A 22,942-nucleotide genomic window follows, 5' to 3' on the forward strand; every position below is an offset into this window, starting at 1 on the left:
GGCGGCCGGGCGGTAGCGGCTGGGCTCGTCCGCGGCGCGGGGCTGTGCTGGTCTCCCGCAGCGGCCTCCGGGACTCGTCTGATAGGCAGCAGGAGTCGCTTGCGTGGATTTACGAAGGGGAAATCTTCTTCACCAGCCTGGTGAAGGTCCTTCTGCAGCTTGGGGGCTGCCTGCAGCCTCAGCACAGCCGTAAGTGACGCAAAATCGGTGGGAGCGTCTGAGAAGGCAGAGGAACCTCACCAGCCTGAGAGAAAACTCGTGGGGTTCAGTTAAAGGAAACACAAAGCTCTACCTCTGCGGAAGAGCAGTCCCACGAACTAGGATGTGCTGGAGGCGACTAGTCGGAAGGCAGATCGGTAGAAAAGGGCCTGGGATGAGACAGGGAACAAGATAAAGGATTGTTGGTGTTTAACCCAGTCGGCAGCTAAACACACAGCCGTTCGCTCACCCTCCCCCCTCCTTCTCTGGGATGGGGAACAGAAACGGGAAAGTGAAGCCTGTGAGTTGAGATAAAGACAGTTTATTGAGACAGGATAACAATAATAATGATAATAATGTGTACAAAACAAGTGATGCACAATGCAATCTATCACCACCTGCTGACTGATGCCCAGCCTAACCCCGAGCAGCCAGCCCCGCCACCCCAGCTAGCCACCCCTATATATTGTTCAGCATGACCCCAGATGGTATGGAATACCCCTTTGGCCAGTTTGGGTCAGCTGTCCTGGGTCTGTCCCCTCCCAGCTCGTACTGCACCCCTAGCCTGCCTGCTGGCAGGACAGAGCGAGAAGCTGAAAAGCCCTTGGCTTGGTGTAAGCACTGCTCTGCTACAATTGCCACTGCAATTGTAGCAGTCTCCCTGACGTGACACAGCCTTCTCACTGCCTCCTGCAGCTGAGCCATCCAGGAGGTCCTCCCCCTGGGCACATTTTTTCAGGCAGGTCTACTTCCTATCCTTGCCACAGGAGAAAGATCTAGGCATTATCTCCACTCTGAGGTGTGCACTGCAGTCTTTCCCTTCAGCAGCTCCATCTGGGTGGAGGCATCAGCCAGCACTGGTGTAGATGGTGCAGACCCCCAGCTGGAGCTTTACTCTTGGATGAGTCCTGCACATTCTGCCCTAAGGCTCAGGTTGGAGGAGAGCCCTTGAGCAAAGCAAATCACCACTGAGCAGTCCCCTGTTCTTGGGTTAAACATGTGTTGAGTGTCCCACTCTGCCAGTACAATAGCCGTCTTTCTAAGAGGTGTCCACCCTGTGCCCTTTCACGCACACTACATCATAAATTGTCCTCCCTGGTCGGCGCTCTCCCTAGGGCTTCCTTTTATAAGTGTGGGGGTTGGTCACTGTTGTTCCTGGCACTGCCCAAGCCCCATCAGCTGCTCTCATGAGAGCTGCCAGATGTTAGCGGTTCTGTCACCCTAGGCTTTCCTTAGTAGAGGAAAACATCCCGTACAGTGTGAACCTTCACTCTGCTGCAGACTGTTCAGGCACAAGTGTTGATCACCACGGTGATTCAAAGATCGAAGCCGAAATTCCTTTAAGTGGTATATTCTTTATTGCAGCGCTGGATGCACGGGGGATCTCTCCACCTATCGTGCATACCCAAAGCAAAAAGCAGTCTTGAATTTATACAATCAATCTATCAATATTCTACAAGCACCTATACATATGCATTACCTATCCCCGCCTTCCCTCGCTTCTCATGCTAATTAGCCTTTTGGCACCTTGCGCCTGCGTAGAGCCTTCCAAGAATTGTGGGCAGGGGTCTTTGGGACGTGGGCAGGGGTCTCTGGGAGGAAGACCCCGAGTCTTCCTCACAGTGTACTTTTCACCTTTGGTCAAGAATCTGCTGAATTGGCATGTTTCTTAATTGCGAGAGCTGGTTGTTGCCAATTCTTCCGTTTGTTGTATCTTTATAATGAATTCCAATGTCCAGTTTTGAGATTTATAGTCCTTACGTTTGTTTCTCTGTCCGTCTGCCGCTTCCTTATCATGAGTTTCAGTGTCTTGTTTCGAGATATACAGTCCATGTCTGGGGATTGTCCTTGCCTCCCCAATGCCTCCCCAATACCTCCTTAATCAATCCCCCCTTTTCTTTTCCCATGCAAATTCTTTTGCATCAGATACTTTCATTATTTACAGTAACACAACAAAGCAGGCATCTAAACAACATACACACAAATATTCCTAACACTACTAATGCGATTAGAGCAATGAACACTTGTTTCAACCATTGAAAATTGGGCAACCAGGAGGTTAACTTATTCCATATTTCACTAAAACTCCATGAAAGATCATCTTTACTGATCTCATGTAGGATCCTTGTCTGCTTCCATATTTCTTCCAGGTCGGTAGAGATCCTTCCACTCTGATCTACATACATACAACAACTTGTGTTTATTACTGTACAGACTCCCCCTTGAGTGGCCAGTAACAAGTCTAGGGTCATCCGCTTTTGTAATACTACCTGTGATAAACTAGATATCTCTTCTTGTTGAGCCTTTATAGCATCCAGAATTTTGTTTTCTAACTTCTCTATAATTGCAGAAATATTAACTATTGCCTTTTCCAATTCACTCACTCCTAACCATGGGATAAACCATCACACAAAACTATGAAAAGCGGTGTGTCTCTCTATCAATGGATTGTTAATTTTTCGTCTGATTCTCCGCATATGATTTCTCAAGTAACCTCGAGGCACTACATCATGTACTGTCATATTGGGGACTACCGCTCTAAGAGTGCAAGTTCCCTTCCAATTCTCAGGCAAGACCTTACAGGCTGTATCATTGCATAGCCAATACCACCCTTTTCCTTCTGGTACTGGCCAGCTGGTTGAATTTGCCCAACTGCTAGTTGTACTAATATCAATTTTTCAATTACAAGATGTCTGATTCCCCACATAAGTAGTACCTGTGTTTATACAATCCTGTTTTCCCATACCCTTAGGCGGGTTACACCTTTGTACACATACATAATAGGATTCTAATGGCATGAAGCTACTCACTTCTAGTTCCAAAACTTCTTAATATTTTCGACCCCAAGATGTGTTTTCCCACAAATTAGTCCAAGATAAGTTTGCAGGCAAGGGAATCCCGATTAACGATACACCCTTATTCCCATGCTGTGGCAGATGGGTGCATACCCAACAGTTCGTCTTATTAGTTACTTGAGAAATTGTTTGTATTAAGGTCAGGTGTAAGTTCTCATCCCAAGTTGCCCACCCCGAATCCGAGAACCGCACCCCTGCAATCATTAGGATCTGGAAAACCGTAATTTTGTTGGTCCAATTGGAGTGGTGGTCTATATCCTCGCCGGGACCTTCTTCACCCTTGAATTGTGGATCCAAGCTGCTTGCTTCTTAATCTTAATGGCGGTGTGTGTTGTCAGTAATACTTGGTATGGTCCCATCCACTTTCCTTCCATTTTTCCTGTAGGGGTTGTCCTGAAAAAGTCTTTATATATATATATATAATTCCCGAGCTTAAAGGGGTGGATTGGTTGATCCAACCCTCTAGCCCTGGTCCCTAAAACAAATTTATGTACTTTATTTAATTGTTTCTGAAGTTCAGTTATATAAGCATATAAATATTCTGATCCTAACTGCGTTAGGTCCTCTCCACTAAATAGAAATTGCTATGGCCTTCCATATAAGATTTTGAAGGCACTCAAATTCCCTTTTATTCTAGGTTTAACTCTAATTCCAAGTAATGCTAAAGGGAGGGATTGAGGCCATGACAAATTAGCTTCTTATCCAATTTTAGCTATTTATTGTTTAATTAAATGGTTCATTTTTTCTACCTGTCCACTTGCCTGTGGTCTATAAGGAGTATGCAGTTGCCAATCTATCTTTAGAATCTTACTTATCTGTTCTACCACTTGTGCACAAAAATGTGAAACTCTATCAGAAGACATTGCTACTAGAATCCCAAAGCATGGTATTATTTCATTTAACAAGACTTTAACCACTTCTCTTGCTTTGTTTGTTCGACAGGGAAAAGCTTCAGGCCTTCCTGAAAACGTGTCAGTCAGAACCAGTAAATAATGATACCCCCCTTTTCTAGGGAGTTCTGAAAAATCAATTTGCCACTGTTGCCCCGAATAATTTCCTTTACCGATTATTCCAAATCTTATTCTATTCTTGGTATTGGGGTTATTGTGTAAGCAAATGCTACATTGTTGAGTTACTTGTTTTATCATATCGTCCCACTAATGTCTGACTCAGGCTCTTATGCAGTATGCCAGCTCCCCAGTGCGTTTTATTGTGTTCTGTAAGAACTATGGGCCATGTCAAACTAGAGGGTATTACTATGTGGTTATCTTTTAAATATACTCATCCATCTGGTTTCATTTTACCTTTCAAATCTTCAATTAATTTTAAGTCTTCTTTTGTATAATTTGGATATAGTTTGGATTTTACCATCTGGTATCAAAGACAATGCCTTCACCTCAGTTATTTCAGCTGCCTGCTTAGCCTCTGCCAATCGATTTCCAATTTCAAAATCGGTGTTCCCCTTTTGGTGTCCCTGACAATGCATGATAGCTACCTTTTCTGGTTGTTTTACAGCCTCTAACAATTTTAAAATTTCTTCAGCATACTTTATGTGTTTTCACTGAGCGGTCAGCAATCCATGTTCTTTCCAAATTGCTCCATGAGCATGTACCACGCCGAATGCATATTTAGAATCTGTCCAAATATTTACCCTTTTTCCAGCTGCCAGTTCCAATGCTCTCGTGAGAGCAACTATCTCCGCCTTTTGAGCTGATGTTCCAGGGGGTAAAGGCTTAGACTCGATTACCTGCTGAGTAGTTGTTATAGCATATCCAGCTTTACGTTGTCTTTGCGTAACAAAACTGCTCCCATCCGTGAACCAAGTTTCTTCCGCATCTTCCATAGGCTCCTCCTTAAGGTCTGGTCGGCTGGAATACACAGTCTCTATAGTTTCTAAACAATCGTGAATCACAGGTTGTGCCGGAGCATCACTAAGAAAAGAGGCTAGATTCACAATATTAGTTATCACAATTTCCACGTCGTCCTGTTCTACCAATATTGCTTGATATTTCAAAATCATCAATTCTTGTTTAAGTTGTTTAAAGACTTTTTGTGCTTCTCCAGTCCAGACTAACTTTGACTGGTTAATCTTTATCAATTCACATAGAGGCTTTACCAATAGTCCATAATTATAAATCCAAAGGCGACACCAACCTGTCATTCCTAAAAAGGTTTGTAGCTCCTTTACCATTTGAGGTTCTGGAGTCCGGCAAATGACTTCCTTATGTTCAGTTCCTAGTTCTCCTTGTCCTTCCGAAATTTCAAATCCCAGATAGGTCACACTTTGTTGAGCCAGCTGGACTTTCTGTCAAGAGACTTGATATCCATTTAAACCCAGAAAATTAAGACGACTTATAGTCCATTGAATACAACTCCCTTTAGTCTCAGTAGCTATTAAGAGATCATGTACATATTGTAACAAAGCACCTTCAGTGTCCGGAGGCATCCATGTTTCGAGTTTCCTTGCTAATTGGTTTCCAAAAATAGTGGGGCTATTCTTGAATCCTTGAGGTAGTAATGTCTACGTAAGCTGCGTCTTTCTGCCTGAATCGGGATTTTCCCATTCAAAGGCGAATAGGTTTTGGCTTTCTGTGGCTAAGCCTAGGCAGAAGAAGGCGTCTTTTAAATCCAGCACGGTAAACCAGACTTGACTATTCTTTAATTTAGTCAGCAAAGTATAAGGGTTTGCCACTACTGGATGTATATCCTCAGTGATTTTATTTATGGCCCTCAAATCCTGAACTAGCCTATAGCTTTTTCATCTGCCTTTTTAATTGGCAATATGGGTGTATTGTATTCTGATTCGCATTCAATCAATAATCCATACTGTAAAAAATTATTAATTATCTCTTTAATTCCTTTCCTATCTTCTATCCTCAAAGGATATTACTTAACCTTAACGGGTTTCTGTCCTGGCTTTAATTTAATAATTATTAAGGTCACATTTTTAGCTCTTTCAGGGGTTTCAGTAGCCCAAACTCCTGGACATACTTGATCTGTGATCTCTAAAGGTATTTCACTTTTAGGGTCAGTTTGTATTAGTGCCAAGCTTAACACATTTGTTAGTTGTTCTTCTCCTATTCTTAATTCCATTTTCCCTTTTTCAAAGACAATTTCTGCTCCTACTTGCTCTAATAAATCTCTACCTAAGAGTGCCCATGAGGAGCTAGGCATATATAAAAATCTGTGTATGCCCCATTGTTTCCCTAACTTGTACTTCAAAGGTTCACAAAAATAAGCCTTTTCGGTTACACCTTGTCCTGGTTTCAGTTAGAACAGAGTTAATTTTCTTCCTAGTAGCTGGTAGAATGCTATGTTTTGGCTTAGGATGAGAAGAGTGCTGATAACACCCTGATGTTTTAATTGTTGCAGAGCAGTGCTTATACCAAGCCAAGGACATCTCAGCTTCTTGCTCTGTCCTGCCAACAGGCAGGCTGGGGTGCAGTAAGAGCTGGGAGGGGACAGACCCAGGACAGGTGACCCAAACTAGTCAAAGGGGTATTCCATACCATCTGATGTCAGGCTAATACCATCTGATGTCAGGCTAAACAATACATAGGGGTGGCTAGCCAGGGGGAGGGGGCCGGACTGCTCGGGGTTAGGCTGGGCATCGGTCAGCAGGTGGTGAGCAATTGCATTGTGCATCACTTGTTTGTACACATTATTAGTAGTGGTACTATTATCATCATTGTATTATTATTATTATTATTATTATTATTATTATTATTATTATTATTATTTTGTCTTATTAAACTGTCTTTATCTCAACTCACGGGCTTCAGTTTCCATTTCTCTCCCCCGTCCCAGAGAGGGAGGGGGAGGGTGAGCGAACAGCTGCGTGGTGTTTAGCTGCCGGCCGGGTAAAACCACAACACACCTTTTACCCTAACATAATAATTCTGTGAAGGCATTAATGCTTGATTTAGAACTGAATACGTTGCCCCATATCAATAAAAAATTTCACTTCCATTCCTCCGCTAGCTTCATTATAACCAGTGGAGGATCCGCTAGGGTAGATTCCCCAGGTCCCCGTTATTCCTGTTGAAATCAGGGGTCGATTACCCTAGGAAAAGGCTAGTCAATTTGTCCTCCGAAGCCAGGTCCAAACCGTTTTGTTTTATTTATTTATTTATTTATTTTCATTACATTTCAGAGTTGGTCCAAAAATTCCATAGGGGTTTCTTTTAGACCTTGTTGGAAGCATATTCTCAATTCCCAATTCATCCAGGTTTTAGTATTTACTTAACCGTTCATAATTTTCAGGATGATTTGGGTCTTAGTGGGGGTCGGTCAGGGGAATGCAATTGTCCACAGTTCCCTGAGCGGTCCCATCGGCAATCTGAGCTCGCACATGAACTCAGGTTGTTTTAAGAGTTAACTGCTTTTCTGTTTCTGTGAGAACTCTCTCGGACTCATCATGGTCCCTTTGCCCCAAAGGGCTAACACCCATGATTTTAAGATCTCTGCCTCTGGCAGAGGCAGAACTATTATCATTCCTACATCCTCTTTCCCTGCTCATTCAACTTCAAACACCTTTAACACTTTCAACAACCCTTTTAACACTTCCTTTATCTTTCTCCAGCCTGTACTTCTCTAATGCCATCATCAAAGGCTCAGTCAGGGGCCAACTTAATTCCGTACCTTTTCCCACCAAGATGCCGAAACATCAGTATACAACATTTCATCCTGTTCTGCTTCTCAAAAAACAACATTAACTGTAGCAAAATATTATAGTTTAAAGTTCCATTTAGGGGCCACTTTTCTCCACATTCCAGCTTATAAAGCGGCCACCACTGATTACAATATTTTATCAATGTTTTCCTGTTCACACTTCCACCGGCAGATCCTCCAATATCCTTCCAGTGACTTAAAACACATCCTAACACACTTTTCTTTAAAATTTCACTGCTTGTTTGCCCCCCCATTTTCCAGTTTACACTTCCAGAATACACACGTTACTTGCAAAAGCGTATCACAAAACGTATCACTCACAAAAATACGGGCACGCAATATCTTTCAGTAGCGATGTCACAAAACTATTACTATTACCAGGAATATTGCCAAAATCACAATAACAATAGTCAGAGTCAAATTCCACATGCGATAAGTCAGAAAACCGAGCTGTGTAACACCGTAACGATATCTTTCTTATAACAATGCCACGAACCTACTATTACCACCAGGAAAATAGCCAAAATCGCAGTAACAATAACCAGAGTTAAATACCATACTCCATGAGTCAGAAAACCGAAATAGACAACACAATTCCAGATGGACCTTAAAGCGAGCTCTTTCCTTAAGGTCCCCAAATATACTTATGGTGCTTACCACAAAGTATATACCAAACACTGCCTCGCAGAAGATCACCTTCTGACTTACAGACAGTTCCAGATACAGATGGACCCCAAGGTCCCCAGATATACTTGTGGTACTAACCACAAAGTATATACCAAATACTGTCCTGCAGAAGTCACCTTCCGACTTACTGGACAGTCCCAGATGACCGGTCTACCAGAAAACCAAACCAGAATAAAGAATATACTCACTTACAATGATGGGGTCCTTGTCTGCCTCCGCAGTGATCCGGTGAGTCGAGGAGTCCCTCCGGGAAATCCCGGGGGTACCCTAGGGAGTCCTGTCCCCAGCGGGTCCTGCGGTCCGGCAGAGAGGTCGTCCCATCTGGGGTGCCAGATTGATTCAAAGATCGAAGCCGAAATTCCTTTAAGTGGTATATTCTTTATTGCAGCGCTGGATGCACGGGGGATCTCTCCACCTATCGTGCATACCCAAAGCAAAAAGCAGTCTTGAATTTATACAATCAATCTATCAATATTCTACAAGCACCTATACATATGCATTACCTATCCCCGCCTTCCCTCGCTTCTCATGCTAATTAGCCTTTTGGCACCTTGCGCCTGCGTAGAGCCTTCCAAGAATTGTGGGCAGGGGTCTTTGGGACGTGGGCAGGGGTCTCTGGGAGGAAGACCCCGAGTCTTCCTCACAGTGTACTTTTCACCTTTGGTCAAGAATCTGCTGAATTGGCATGTTTCTTAATTGCGAGAGCTGGTTGTTGCCAATTCTTCCGTTTGTTGTATCTTTATAATGAATTCCAATGTCCAGTTTTGAGATTTATAGTCCTTACGTTTGTTTCTCTGTCCGTCTGCCGCTTCCTTATCATGAGTTTCAGTGTCTTGTTTCGAGATATACAGTCCATGTCTGGGGATTGTCCTTGCCTCCCCAATGCCTCCCCAATACCTCCTTAATCAACGGCAAGTGATTTAGACACATGAAATTCAATGTCGATACAAGAAAACACTTTCTTACTGTGAGACTGGTCAGACACTGCAACAGATTGCTCAGAGAAGTTGTGTATACAAATCTGAGAAACTCCAAACTCTGTGGACTGTGTATTGAACACCAGCTCAAGCTGATGCTGAATGAATGCGTAGGTTGGACTAAGGGGTGATGGCAGGTGATGGACGCGCTTTAGCAGAAGAGATTGCCCCGTCCTAGAGGACCGCAGAGCCCACGGCCCAGCCCTGACCACCCAAAGCCCCCCAGGCCCAGGGAGCCCCCGGCACTGATGGGCACGCTGCCAGCGCCGAGCGAGCTCCCCACGGCAGCCGATGCTGTGGATCCCACGGCTGTGCTCTGAGGGAAGGAGCTGAGGATTGGGCCCGTCACATCACCAGGACTGGAGAGGGCTGAATCGCAACGCTGGAGTCAGCACACCAGAGGACACACGGTTCGTTGCAGCTGTTTGCAAGAGGAGCTGGGCCGCAGGCGGCTGGCAGGCACGGGCTGTAGCACGACATGTCTGGCAGAGGAGGGAGCTGACCCTGCAAGACGGAGGTGGGAGGGAGCAGAAGGCGTGAGCTGTCGCAGCATTTCAGTCTCCCCCAGCTCCCAGCTGAGCACCTCTCGTAAGCTGGGAGCTCAGCGGTGAGAAGGACCTTGGCGAGGGGCCTCGTTCCGGCAAGCTATGTCTGGCAAGAGGGTCCGCCATGGCGCCACACTGTGTTTGGGCAGAACAGCACAGTGCAGCACAATGCAGTAGTTGTGCAGCACAAGACACTGTGGTAGCACGACCCAGTTGTTGAAGGCCCTGCCGTGGCACCAGAGGGGGTGTTTGTGGGTATTTGGGTGGGCATGCGGTGTGTAGCTGTTGGTAGTTTATGGGTGATCACAGAAGGGGAGGCTCCCCCTGTGCAACTCAAGCTCCTGTCCAGCCTGTCTCACCTCTCCCCAACATGCCCAGTGGAGGCCCTCTCCAGCCTCCGCTTGCTCCATTTCCAAGGGTACATCTCCAGCCTGCAAGGCTGTTTCCTTCACAACCTACAACAAGGGTTCTGCTCCGCCTTGAAGGCTGCACTGGAAAATTTGCCAGGAAAATGCGAGTCCTCAGTTCACCAGCTCCCGAGGAGGTAGGAGGACCTGGATGCAAATTCTTTCTCATCGGTTGAGTTTAGCCTCGCTGCTAGTGCCTCAGACAGGGCAAGATTTTCTACCGCAGACCAAGAGGCCCCCTCTCGCCACCCCGCTGTGAAGGTCTTGCTCATCAGCCGCTGTTCCCAGCAGAAGGCAATTCTTCCTTTATTCTTCCAGCATCTGGACCTCAGTTTGTTTGCTCTGACAAATAGGTTTCCTCCCCCTCCCAAGCGCCCTGGTCTTGTCAGGTAAACTCCTCTCTCCCACTTCTTTCAGCGGGGGACAGCTCTGAGTAAAAGACAATGGGGCTCCTGAGGACATTAGCCGCCGTACCGCCATACGTCTGGGGTGCCGGTGGGGGGAGAGGGAGTGGGGCAGGGGTTTGGTCTAGGTCTACTTTGGAAACTCCTCATCATGCTAAAAATGAAACAAGGGCACTGCTTCCCCACGGATGGTGGAGGAAGAAGCCCGGTCATTGTTTAGAGAGTGTCGGCAATAGCCCCGGAGCCTTGAAAAGAGCTACAGCTGACAAAGAAGGCCACCCAAGCCCCGTTTCAGGTGAAAGAAGCTACGCCTTCCCACGTTCCCTCCCAGAAGAGAAGTCAGGCGTGGTTGTCAGTTCCGGGCCATTTGTGGAGGACGGGGGAGGAAAAACGAGTGCAGCCCTCTCCACAAAATCCACTCTGAGCAGTGAGGAGACAAGAGGCAAAGGGAAGTGAACTGAGACGTACCGATTTCAGAGAGGAGAGCAAGGCCCAAGCAGAGGATAGAGCAGCTGGGAGCTGGCACCTTCTTATACTGCAGCCCAGAGCCTCGAGGCAGCTGAAATGGCATGAACGTGAAGCCCAGGCAGAAAGGGTAATTTGGGCTTTCAAAGCTCTGCTGGCAGATGAAAGACATTCCTCCTTCCCCTGAAATGTTTGGCTGTCTTGTTGTGCCACGTAAGGCGGAAGAGAGTTGCTTGACGGCAGATCTGTTTCTGCCTCAGACCAATTCTCCGTTTGAGGGCTCATTGCAGGTGCTGGCGAAGACGTGAAGAAGGCTCAGGCCACGAGCAGGGGTTGCACACATCCTCCCCTTGCTGGGGATCATGGCCACCACTTAGGACTTTTCCCGTGGAGCACTGATGAAGGGACGTCTCGAGCGTTTCCATTTGACAGGCGGAGGCCGAGCCTGAGCAACAGCGGTGCCCGCAGGCTATGGAGGAGCTCAGAGCACAGGCAAGCCTCTTCAGGAGGACTGCCCCAGTGCAGGACAGAGCCTGGAGGAGGCTCAGATGCACTGGGGTGGTCGGAAGGCAGCGGTCAGACAAGGTCCCCTGCAATGTGGATAGAAACCCTTGTGTGTGTGCAGGGTGAGGGACCCTGAGGCCAGTTGCTGCAGTGGGTCAGGCCTCCCCGTGGAAGTCTCTGCTCCCCTCCAGCCTCAGTGATGCATGCACTTTGGTGCCATGCAAAGGGCAGTTCAGCTGTTGCCTTCAGCCACGGAAGGTCAGAGTGTTTTCTTGGGGAAGGGCGCAGCACGCGCCTTACCCAACTAGCCGTACTGATTCCACAGCTGAGGAGAGGCCAGAGCTGCACGGGGCCCTGGAGAGTGATGAAGGAGGCTGCTGAGTCATGCCCGAAAGTGAGCCGTAACCAGGAGAATCTGCTGGCTTCAGCACTGTCTTGCCATGCCACAGTCAACTAGGCACCATTCCCTGGTGGGTTGTTTTTCCGGTCACTGACCCAGAGGCTCTGGCTTGTTTTCTCTTGCTAAGGGACAGAGAGGCACATGCAGTGCCCTTTAATTGCAAGGTGGCATCAGCAGACCGCTTTGCGCTTACCTGTGAGTCACCAGAAAGTGCTGAGGCATTGTAAGAAACCTCAGGTGAACCTCGGTGTGAGTCATCCACACGCTGGTATCTGGCATACTGGGGACAAGGCTTCCGGTGTGTAAGTGACTCTGGTCATGACCCCACGTCCTTGTACTTGCAGAAACTTAGCCTTCCTTGCAGTGTTGTCAAGGCCATTGGCATCTTGCCCGACCACTTGGTGATGCCTTGAAACGCCATCACGCTCCCTGATGAAAGGGCAGACAAAGGAGGACAGCAGAGACGTGCCCTGACATTCCTACTCTTGGTCACTGGTGGAGCACAGACCAAGAAGAGGAAGGTTGCTGTCCTAACCTGGCCAGGGGCTGGAAAGGCAACTTTTCTGATGGGCCGGTGTGCCAGAGCACGGGACCGAGGCAGCAGCCGCTGAGTGGCACTGCGTGGTTCAAGCTGTCACCCGGCAAGATACGGAGGCAACCGTGCTGGTTTGGAAAGGTCCGGGGGGCACTCTAAGGCCTGGTGTGGGTCTCCAGCCCTGAGCAATGGCTAGAAAACTGTCAGGAGATGTCCCGTGCTCCTTGGGAAGACGAGCCACGCTCTCACTTGGACGGAATAGTATCCGGTGGCAAGAGACCAGGACAGAACCTCCGCTTCTTACATGGTGCCTTCTTTGTCACCAGGCAGGACCATACCACAGCCCTTTAGAGCTGTGGTAGAGCAGGTAGCGACTGAGGTGGAGTCAGCACACCGGAGCACACACAGCTCGTTGCAGCTGTTTGCAAGGGTAAGGGCAAGTGTAAGGGTAAGGATGAGCATTAGGGTATGTATTGTGGTAATGGTAAGGGTAAGGGTTAGGGTTAGCATAAGGTTAAGGGTAAGGGTACGAGAAAGTGTTAGGGTACAGGTTATGGTAAGGGTAAGGGAAAGGGTAAGAGGAAGGGTTAGGGTAAGTGTAAGGGTAAGGGTGAGTGTAAGGGTACGGGTCACGGTAAGGGTTAGAGTAAGGGTTAGGGTTAGGGTTAGGGTTAGGTTAAGGGTAAGTGTTAGGGTAATGGTTAGGGTTAATTTTAGGGTTAGGGTGAGGGAAGCGTAAGGGTAAGTATTAGGTTAAGGTTAAGGTTAAGGGTAAGGGTAAGGTTAAGAGTAAGTGTAAGGTTAGATTTAGACTAAGGGTAAGTGTAGCAGAAAGGGTAAGGGTTAGGGTAAGGGTAAGTGTTAGGATAAGGGTAAGGTTTAGGGTTAGGTTAAGGGTAAGGGTAATGTTTAGGGTAAGTGTAAGGGTAAGGGTAAGAGTATGGGTAAGGGTAAGGTTAAGGGTTAGGGTTAGGGTAATTGTACGAGTAATGGCTAGGGTAAGTGTAAGCGTAAGTGTACATATAAGTGTTATTGTACGGCTTATGGTAAGGGTAAGTGTAAGGGTAAGGGAAAGTGTTAGGGTATGTGTTAGGGTAACGGGAAGTGTAAGGGTAAGGGTAAGGGTAAGGTTATAGTTAAAGGAAAGAGTAAGGGTAAGGAAAAAGTAAAGGTAAGGATTTGGGTAATGGTAAGGGTGAGAAGGGTTAGGGTAAGGGTTACGGTAAGGGTTAGGTAACACAGTGTACAACCTGGGACGTCACATGCAGAGCTGCCTCTGGCAAGGTGAGTGAGGAACAGATGTAGCAGTTGTTGTGTTGTAGGTCTCACTGTTACTCTAAGCATCCCCTCTTTGTCTTTTAGAGGTGTTGTAGCTGTTTGAAGAGGGTAGATTGAAGCATCTGCCTCGGGGGCTGGTAAGCAGCAGAGGTAAGGGAGCAGATGAGAGTAACTTACCTACTTGTGCTGTGTCTTTGGATGCTGCATCGGCCTATGCATTTCTTTTTCTTTCACAGGTGTCTCGCACAGGCTCCAAGGAGCAAACTGCACTCTGAAGAGCTGTGTAAGAAAAGGGGCTGGTCATGAGCTGGGTTGGAGCAGAATGACCAAGTAGCACAAGGTGACTATGAAAGGTGTCCGTCTCGCTTTGCAGGTGCCGTGGCAGGCTCTCCACAGAAGTGACTAAGGATATGAGATAATGTAGGATAACCCGACCGAAAGCCCTGGGACAAACGGACACAATGACCAGCGTTCTGTGCCGTAAGCCAATTTATTACTGCGTGACATTATCTTATATAGTGTCAAAGCGTCCCACCCAGGAACCCAGGACCCCTCCCACTGTGCTCGCAGGCACCCCAGTCCCCTCCTTTCGTGCACGCAGGCACAACCCAGAATAATCCCACACCTCCCCCCTCTTTATGCAGTAATGTACCCCCTTTAACCCGTTACACTAAGCGTGATTTAGTCATAATTACTTAGGGACGAATATCCGTCCCAGGAGCAAGCGGTGGCAATGGGAACCCTTCATGATTTTTGGTGAGAATGGTCAGCATGCTGCGATTCATTATACTGTTTCTATCTATTTTTGCTTTAATACATGCATATACTAGCCCTACAACAATGAATACTATTACCAGTAGCAATATTGTTTGTAAGAGCGATTTAAACCATCCTTCTAGCTGAAAGCCTAACCCCTCGAGAGTTGCCCCCAGCCAATTCTGTTCTGCGTCACGCTGCTCTTCTTTTATTTTGTCTTCTACCTGGGCTATTTGGGATATGTCACGTTCTACATCGGCAGTTACATTCGGAATGTGTATACAACAATGGTCAACCTTATCTTTAAGGTATCCACAGATGCCATGTTCCTTTAACAGAAGCATATCCAGGGCCAATCTATTCTGCAGGGTCATTCTAGTTGTGGCTTGTAACTGTATATTTAATTCCTTAAACCCCCTTTTGGTTATGTTGGCCAGTCTATGTACTTGCCCCATCAAATTGTATATCAGCTCCCTGTTGTGGTAGGAGGCTATCGGGGCAAACAACAATTCTACCACCCATCCTATCTTTATCCCAGTGGACGGTTCCTGCCACTCATCGTCTTCTTCACTTACTTCTCTTTTTGTCCTTCTCTCTATGAGAGGAGATTTTTTCCAAAGCGGGCAAAGGGTGGGCAATCCTAACGTTATTTCTTTTACTGGGCCATCCAAACTTAAATGAGTTGTCCAAGTTCCATCACTGGCGGCCCACACAAAATGTCCCATGCTTCGTATAGTCGAAGATTTACAATTCACTAAGGTCTTTTCCCTACCAGTCTGGCTGGCTATATTCCGATTGGTTATACTCATGTTAACTTGTAGACCTCTGCATGCACATCCGGTGGCTAAGGCTATCTTTACCAGGAGCAGAGATATTGTTTCTAAAGCAGTGTCACTATTGAATATTTGTGTACAATTCCACCACGGGACTGCCTTTACCCTCTCCCGACCACTAGTTTCTCTCTGAGCCGTCTCATATAGTAAACTCTGGTCATTATTCGTCCTTCCTACCCACTGCAAACACCAAGGAGTATTCCCTCCATATTGGTATTTCTGCAGTATACTTAATGCCCATGCTGACTCCCAACCCTCTAATCTTCCTATCTCATTACCTTCTTTACACTTCCATATAACCTTTTCCTTTTGTCGTGTGCGTGGTGCATCATACTCACACATTCCTAGTCGTCCATCCTCGTTGTCTAGGTCCGTAAATATGTAATTTCTTTCCTTTTGACACCCAGAATAAAGGCGAATCTGACACTTTCTATAAAACCCTTCCAGCCTTTCTGTCTCTATGACTGTTTCCGATTCACATTGGATTGTTTTGTTTTTCTCAATCTGGGGTATCGGTGATGTGATTATACCCCAGGGTATAGAATCGCCTGCAGATTTAGGTATAGGTAAACAAGCGGTCACTTGACTCACATTCTGCATTTTTGCAAAATCTCTAATTAACCCTATCATTAAATTTTCCTCTTAATTGCTCCTTGCTTGCTGTGTGTACTGAACTGACCTTTTATCTCTCATTTTTAACAACACTGGAATTTTACAGACTCCTCGGGTTGCTCGAGGGCTGCGAGCAGTGCGATGTGGCCACAATAGCAGACCCATAGAGCACAGACCAAGTGTCCTGTTAGCTGGAATCACCTTCCAAGCACGTTCCTGAGAACAGAGCAACCAATAGGGGTTAGGTAAACGCCAATGAACAGAGTTCGAAACATGCGCGACGCGGACCGATTGATAAAGGGCTGTCACACGGTTATTTACAGTCCAAGCATCCCCAGGGAAAAAGTCCACTGGTGCAGGAGCTTGACCCGGTGGCCCCACCCACAGCCAGGCCACCGACTGATTGCACACCGTGGTCTTAACTGTCCACGGCGGAACGGTCACATCCGCTATTGTCCCATTGTCCCAAACGTCAATGGAGCTGCACAATTGTGCCACCGGCAGAACGGTTTCTTTTCCGTCCTCCGTCGCATGCGTGGTGCTGTCCAATGACAAGTGTATTTCATGTGTCAGATTGATACCTGCCTGCACGGTGGCATTGATACGGATGGTAGTCAGCTTCCTTCCCTGGCAAGTAACAGGCGGGAACAACCCACAAAGTGTCCCATTGAGTACTGGCTCAGCAGACCGTAGGTTGTAAGTGTATGGCATTGGAAACAGCGGAGCGGTCCGGTAGCCCACAGCATACTCCTGCCAGTAGCCCCCATACACTGCAGGGCACAAGGTGAGGACAAGCAGGAGTCGCTTGAGGGAGGACAACCCATTCATACTGGGCTGCTGGCTGCATATTGTTCAACGATGGAATGGTTAGAGCAAAACGCTTGGTGTCATCGGGATGCAAAGGTATGCAATCGTTTTCTGGCCTGAGACTGGACGGCGGACTTGTCCACCCCTGCTCGATGGGGGTTGGGACCCACGCTTGCGGCCGAGACGGTGGGTCCCTTTTCGTCCTGGCGCTGGCGTTTCCCGACAGCCCCCCCCTCTTTTCCTCTTTTACCTCCCCTTTTTGTTGTGAACACTCACGAGCGCGGTGGCCAGGCCGCCCACACACCCAACAACGGACACGGCTGTTTTCGATCACAGGTTCCCTTTTCTTGGAACAATCACGAGCTACGTGACCACACTGTCCGCAGCGAAAACAACCTCCAGGATGAATCTGGAGAGCAAACGCCTGGAGGGCAGATGTGACCCCAACCATCTGCTCACTGAGAGCAGCAGCAAGAGGCTGCATCTCCTGAGCCTTGCCAAACGCACATCCGCGAGCAATCAGCTCGCCCGCGCTTGCAGAAGCTGGAAGCGCTGCAAGAGCGGCCTTGAACTCAGGTAGAGCTCCCATTCTGAAGCATTCTCTCAAAACAACATCTTGTGCTTCCAGTGGTAAATTACTGCTCACCACAGCTGTCTGCACTCTATCTGCAAAGTGCCCAAAATGTTCCTCAGGTTTTTGCCGAATATGGAGATAACTGGGAGTCGGGCTGACTACAGCATTCATCCGCTCTAATGCTCTACGGCCCAAATCAGCAGCGGCAATCAGCACGGGCTGCGGCAGCAACAGCTGTTCCTGTAGAGTATTCCACCTCCCCCGTCCCAACAACGCTTCCCCAGGCATACCATGTAAAGGATCCTGGGGATTCGCCCATGCACGCGCCATTAACACTTCACCTTCCTCTTCTAGCAAAGACTCAAACATGGGTACCTGCGCTGCCGTCAGGCAGGCTCGGGCAACCTGCCGCCAATCAAACATCAGGGGCCCTTGCAAGGCCACCGCATCCAACAAAACTTGTGTCTGTGGGCTAGAGAATCCCCCCTCCTGTACAGCCTTTTTTAACTGTAGCAGCATCTTATAATCTACCGGCTGCCACTGATGTCCTTGAGACCCCGCAAAAACAGGATAGCACCCTATCCGCACAGGACTTGGCGTTATTTCACAGCCTGAGAGAAGACATTCTCTCGTACTAATAGTCCATTTTTCTCTTGCCTTTTGCACCTCCTCGCGGATGTGCATTGGCTGCCTTGGGGTAGCCTGTCTAGGATCCCGAGACTCCTCATCTGTTGAACTCTCACTATCCACTCGTTCTCTCTCTCGGGACGCAGCACCCGACAGAACGGGAACGCGACGCACGGATGATGGTAGGGGCTTCTCCGAAAAAGACTCTACTCGCGCTTCCCCCCCCTCCCGCCCTCCAGGGTCAAACGCGGGGGGGGCTGCATACAGCGGTGGCCGGAGGGAGCCTGAAAACGCCGGCGCCTGCCCGGATGCCACCCCTGCCCCTTCAGGACCCCTGGCAGGGAACAGAATAAGGGAGCCCTTCTTATTTACCCCCCAAAAGGACCCGTCCGATGAAGTATGTACTGTGCTCCCTTCCGCCGGAGGAGCACTAGGTGTTGCTATTCTTTCACAATCCAACCGAACTCGCAGGGGGGCCACAAAAGGTTTCCCACCCTCTTCTTTCTCCTGCTCCACATTATTTTCATCCCCCGATCGAGCCTCCTCCTTCTCCTGCCCTGACCCTTCCTTTAGATTGTTTATTATCGGCAGCTCCATAGGAGCCTGCTTATTCTCACTGTCCCCATCGGACAAAAGCATACAGTGCACAGTAGCCCACAGGCATGCCTCGTTGGCTACCTTTTCCAAAACCACTCGCACCGACCCATAGGTCGGTAATAAAGTCTGCACCTCTTTGTTCCCGATGCAAGCGCTGTCACATAAATCCCGTCCCACTGCTTCTAAAGTAGCCTGTCTCAGGCAATGGACAGGAGACCCCACCAGATTCCGGCGTGTTGCCCAAAACAAGAGGGACCAAATGTCCTTCTTTTGTAAAGTTATTCCTACTTCCTTGGCCAAGGATTTTAAAGTACTCACCACCTCATCGACTCCAGGCCCCATGGCCACCCGCGTACCTAGCACGTACGCACCATGCCTAACTCGCGCCGCGCCTAACTCGCGCCAACCAGTTGCACATTGGGGTTCGTATCACGTCAGGGTCACCATATGTAGGATAACCCGACCGAAAGCCCCGGGACAAACGGACACAACGACCAGCGTTCGGTGCCGTAAGCATATTTATTATTGCGTGACATTATCTTATATAGTGTCAAAGCGTCCCACACAGATACCCAGGACCCCTCCCACTGTGCTCGCAGGCACCCCAGACCCCTCCTTTCATGCACGCAGGCACAACCCAGGATAATCCCACAGATAAGGCCAGAGAGCGACAAGGAGCGGCACGTGCAGGGATGGTTTTGAAGCGCTGCGGTGGCTTACTCTTCTGTTCATCAGGTGCCACAGACAAGGTGGGTTGTAACATCAGTCGTTATATTTGCATGAAAGCAGTTCACTTGAATGCCACAGTGCATCTGAGTAGGGTGTTCTAGCAGAAAAAGCTTGTCTGGTACAGCGGTGCCTGATGGCAGTGTGTTTCCTCAGGTGAAGTGGTGCCTGAAGCCCCATCCTATCTAGCCTGCACACAATTATCTGAGAATGAAAGCTGCTTTCCAGTAATTCAGAAAGCCAAGTTACGTCTCAGCCTTGTGCATCTCGGGCTTTTGGGCCTGTCTGTAACATTTGGCACCAGCACTAATACTTTTCTTGGCATATGTTTAGCGTTTGGGGCCTGTGTCTGGGATTTGGGCCCTGTCTCGAACCACTGGGGCTTTGTCCTGGGTTTTGGAGCCTGCCTCTAGAGTTCAGGGCCTGTGATTAGGCTTTTGGGGTCTGTGTCTGGGGGCCGGTATCTGGGGACAAGAGGGGAGCTGCTTGTAGACCCTTGGGGCCAGCATTGAGGGGGTTGGGAGCTGACTGTACACCTTTGGGGCCTGCTTCTGGGTGCGGGGGGGGGGTTGAGACCTGCATCTGGGGAAGGGGTGGGAGCTCTTTGTATTCCTTTGGAGCCTGTGTCGGGAGACCCATTGGGGGGGGGGGGTTGGGGGTGGGTGGGAGGGGGAAGGGGAGGGTTGGTTGGGAGCTGCTTGTACACTGTTGGAGCCTGGGTTGAGGGAGGAGGTTTGGAGCTGCTTCTACACCTTTGGGGCTGGCATCGGGGGTAGGGGGTTGGGTGCTGGTTGTAGGGGCCTGTGTTTGGGGGCGGGGCTTGGGGCCTGCATCTGGGGGGGGGTGGGAGCTGCTTGTACACCTTTGGGGCCTGCATCTGGGGGGGGTCAGGGCCTGTGTCTAGGGGGCTGGGAACTGCTTGTACAATGTAGGAATCTGTTTCTGCAGGGTGGCTGGGAGCTGTTTGTACAACTTTGGGGCCAGCATCTGGGGGTGGCTGGGAGCTGCCTGTACACTGTAGGGGCCTGTGTTTGGGGGGGCTTGGGGGCCTCCCTCGGGGCGGGGGGGGAGGGTTGGGAGCTGCTTGTATAGGGTAGGGGGCCTGCCTTGCAGGGGTTGGGAGCTGCTTGTAGAATTTGGGGCCCTGTGTCTGGGGGGGGGGGTTAGGGGCTGTGTCTCAGGGGTGTTGGGAACTGGTTGTACACCTTTGGGTCCTGTCTCTGGGGGGGAGCTACTTGTACACTTTTGGGGTCTGTATTTGAGGGGGTTGGGAGCTGCTTGTGCACTTTTGGACCTATGTTTAGGGGGGTTGGGAGCTGCTCATGCATTCTAGGTGCCTCCCTTTTGAGAGGGGTTGGGGCCTGCATCTGTGGGTGGTTGGGAGCTGCTTGTACACTATAGGGGCCTGGGTCTTGAAGGGGGGTCTGGGCTGTTTACACACCTTTGTGGCCTGTGTTTGGGGGGGGTGGGGTGCCTGTGCCTGGGGGAGTTGGGAGGTGCTTGTTCACTCTAGGAGCCTCCATTTGGGGGTCTTTGGGGCCTCCCTTTGAGGGGGAGGGAGTTGGGAGTTGGTTGTACACCTCCGCATCCCATGTCTTGGGGGGGGTGGGGGGGGCTGGGACCGTTCTCTGAAGAGGCGGGTTGTGAGCTGCTTGTACACCTGTGTCGGGGGGGAGGGTGGGGGGGGTGAGGGGGGGCGGGGGGCGGGCCCGGGTCTTGGGCCAGTGTCTGTGTGGAGTCCAGTTCTTGGGAGGGGGTGGTGGGGTAGGAGCTGCTTGTGGGCAGTTGGGGTCTGCATCTGGGTGTGGTTGGTGCCTGCTTCTGTTGGCAGTTTGGGGCCTGCTTGTAGACTTCTGCAGCCTGGGTTTGGAGGCTTTTCTGTCACGTTTGGGGTCTGCATTTTTGCTTTGGGATGCATCTTGAGCTTTTGAGGCCTAGCTGTAGCATTTGGGGCCTGCATCTGGGGCTTTTCTGTAGCGTTTTGGTTGCGTATTTGTGATTTGGGGCCTGTATCCAGGGTTTTGCCTTTTTTGTAGTTTCCATCTTTGTGTGTGTGTGTTTCGTTGTTGGTTGTCTGGGGTTAGGGGCAGTTTGGGGTTTGGATTAAGGTCAGTGTCATTAGCGTTAGGGGGTGGATAATAAGGGTTAGGGTTGTGGTTAGAGTTGTTAGGTTTAAGGGGAATAAGGCTTTCAGGGTAAGGGGATCAAGGTTGTGGGAATAAAAATGTTGTTTTTGCGCAGTTACATCCTGTAGAGGGAAGGAAGGTGGTATTGAGATACGCTTGCAGCGATAAGACAGCTTAACAGTGTGAAATGAGTTCATCTGATTCGTGTCAATATGGAACAATGCTAGGGCCGCATGATATGATGAAATGTGACCTTCTGTCTTACGTACCCTTGTATAACCACACGTCTGAGAAAACCACAGTGGTTAATATATATAGTGCTTGTATCTTGCAAAGGAATGGTCCAGCAATTCGGGTCAATAGGGGATAAGAGAACAAAGGGGTTTCAGAATAACTGCTAACTATTACAACTGTTGCATGGGACACTATGCAAGTGTCTGACATCCAGCCAAGATGGACAAAGGAGAAGGACAAGAGAAAAGCCTGGGAGGAAGACTACGAGCCTTCAGTACGAGCGGCCACCAGAGGGACCACCGGAGACTGATAACGCATGCACCAGTGGGAGGGTTCGGATTTTGGGAACTAATTAGAATAACCCTGCCTTTTGTAGAAGTAGTAATGAATATGTATTAGCCTAGCAGCATAAAAACCAGCCACCTGATGTAACTTGTGTGCGTCTTGGTGGAGCAGAGACTCCTGGTGCACCCAGCGCTGCTTGCTTACCTCTATTCATTTAATAAATTGTAAATTTCAATTGCAATCCGATTGGGGACCCAGTCATTTATTACAACTGGGGGCTCGTCCGGGAGGGCTTTGGTTCCTGATTTCTGGTTTGATCTCGGAGAGGCACCCCCACCATTTGGTGGCTGCTGTTTGAGTCAGGTCGGAACTAATGGCATCTTGAACCTGAATAAAGGTAAGCAAAGTTTCTGATTTTTTTTTTCAGCTCCCTTGCTAGCCGCAGCACTATATTTTGTCCATAATTCTGTGTGTGAAGATCCGAACGAAGATGACGGAGTCGTAAGCATTTAAAGCGTGTATCGTTCGGTTGGGTGGGGTTCGGTTGCCTGTGTGTGTAAGAGTGTGACTGAGATGGAACTTAGTTCCGAAGCAATTGTGGAGGTCTTCTAACCGCGGTTCCAATCTACCGAGAGGGACTTGGCCATGGAAGGACCGAAGAAATTCCTATAGGATTTGTGGGTGTGTGATAGGTCCTCGACCCCCTGCAAGACACTCTTACTAAGGTAACCAAGGGCTGTGGGAATTGCCATAGTAAAATTCCTAGATGGGTCAGAGAAAATCGAAGACCAGGGACCAGAAGAAAGGGAGCAAATTACCAGACATACCACCAGAAAGTC

At 48.8% G+C, this 22,942-nt stretch overlaps 1 long non-coding RNA gene across 1 annotated transcript; it reads left to right on the forward strand.

Moving 5' to 3' along the window:
* The first annotated feature begins 6 nt into the window (after positions 1 to 6).
* Positions 7 to 22,230, forward strand: LOC311211350. The gene is made up of 6 exons (XR_014618606.1): positions 7 to 189; positions 14,011 to 14,076; positions 14,163 to 14,209; positions 14,300 to 14,406; positions 19,363 to 19,481; positions 22,019 to 22,230. It is a non-coding gene; the product is annotated as an uncharacterized lncRNA (long non-coding RNA).
* The last annotated feature ends 712 nt before the right edge of the window (positions 22,231 to 22,942 follow it).

Source organism: Netta rufina (genome assembly GCF_964035555.1).
Source record: "Netta rufina genome assembly, chromosome: 7".
NCBI lineage: Eukaryota > Metazoa > Chordata > Aves > Anseriformes > Anatidae > Netta > Netta rufina.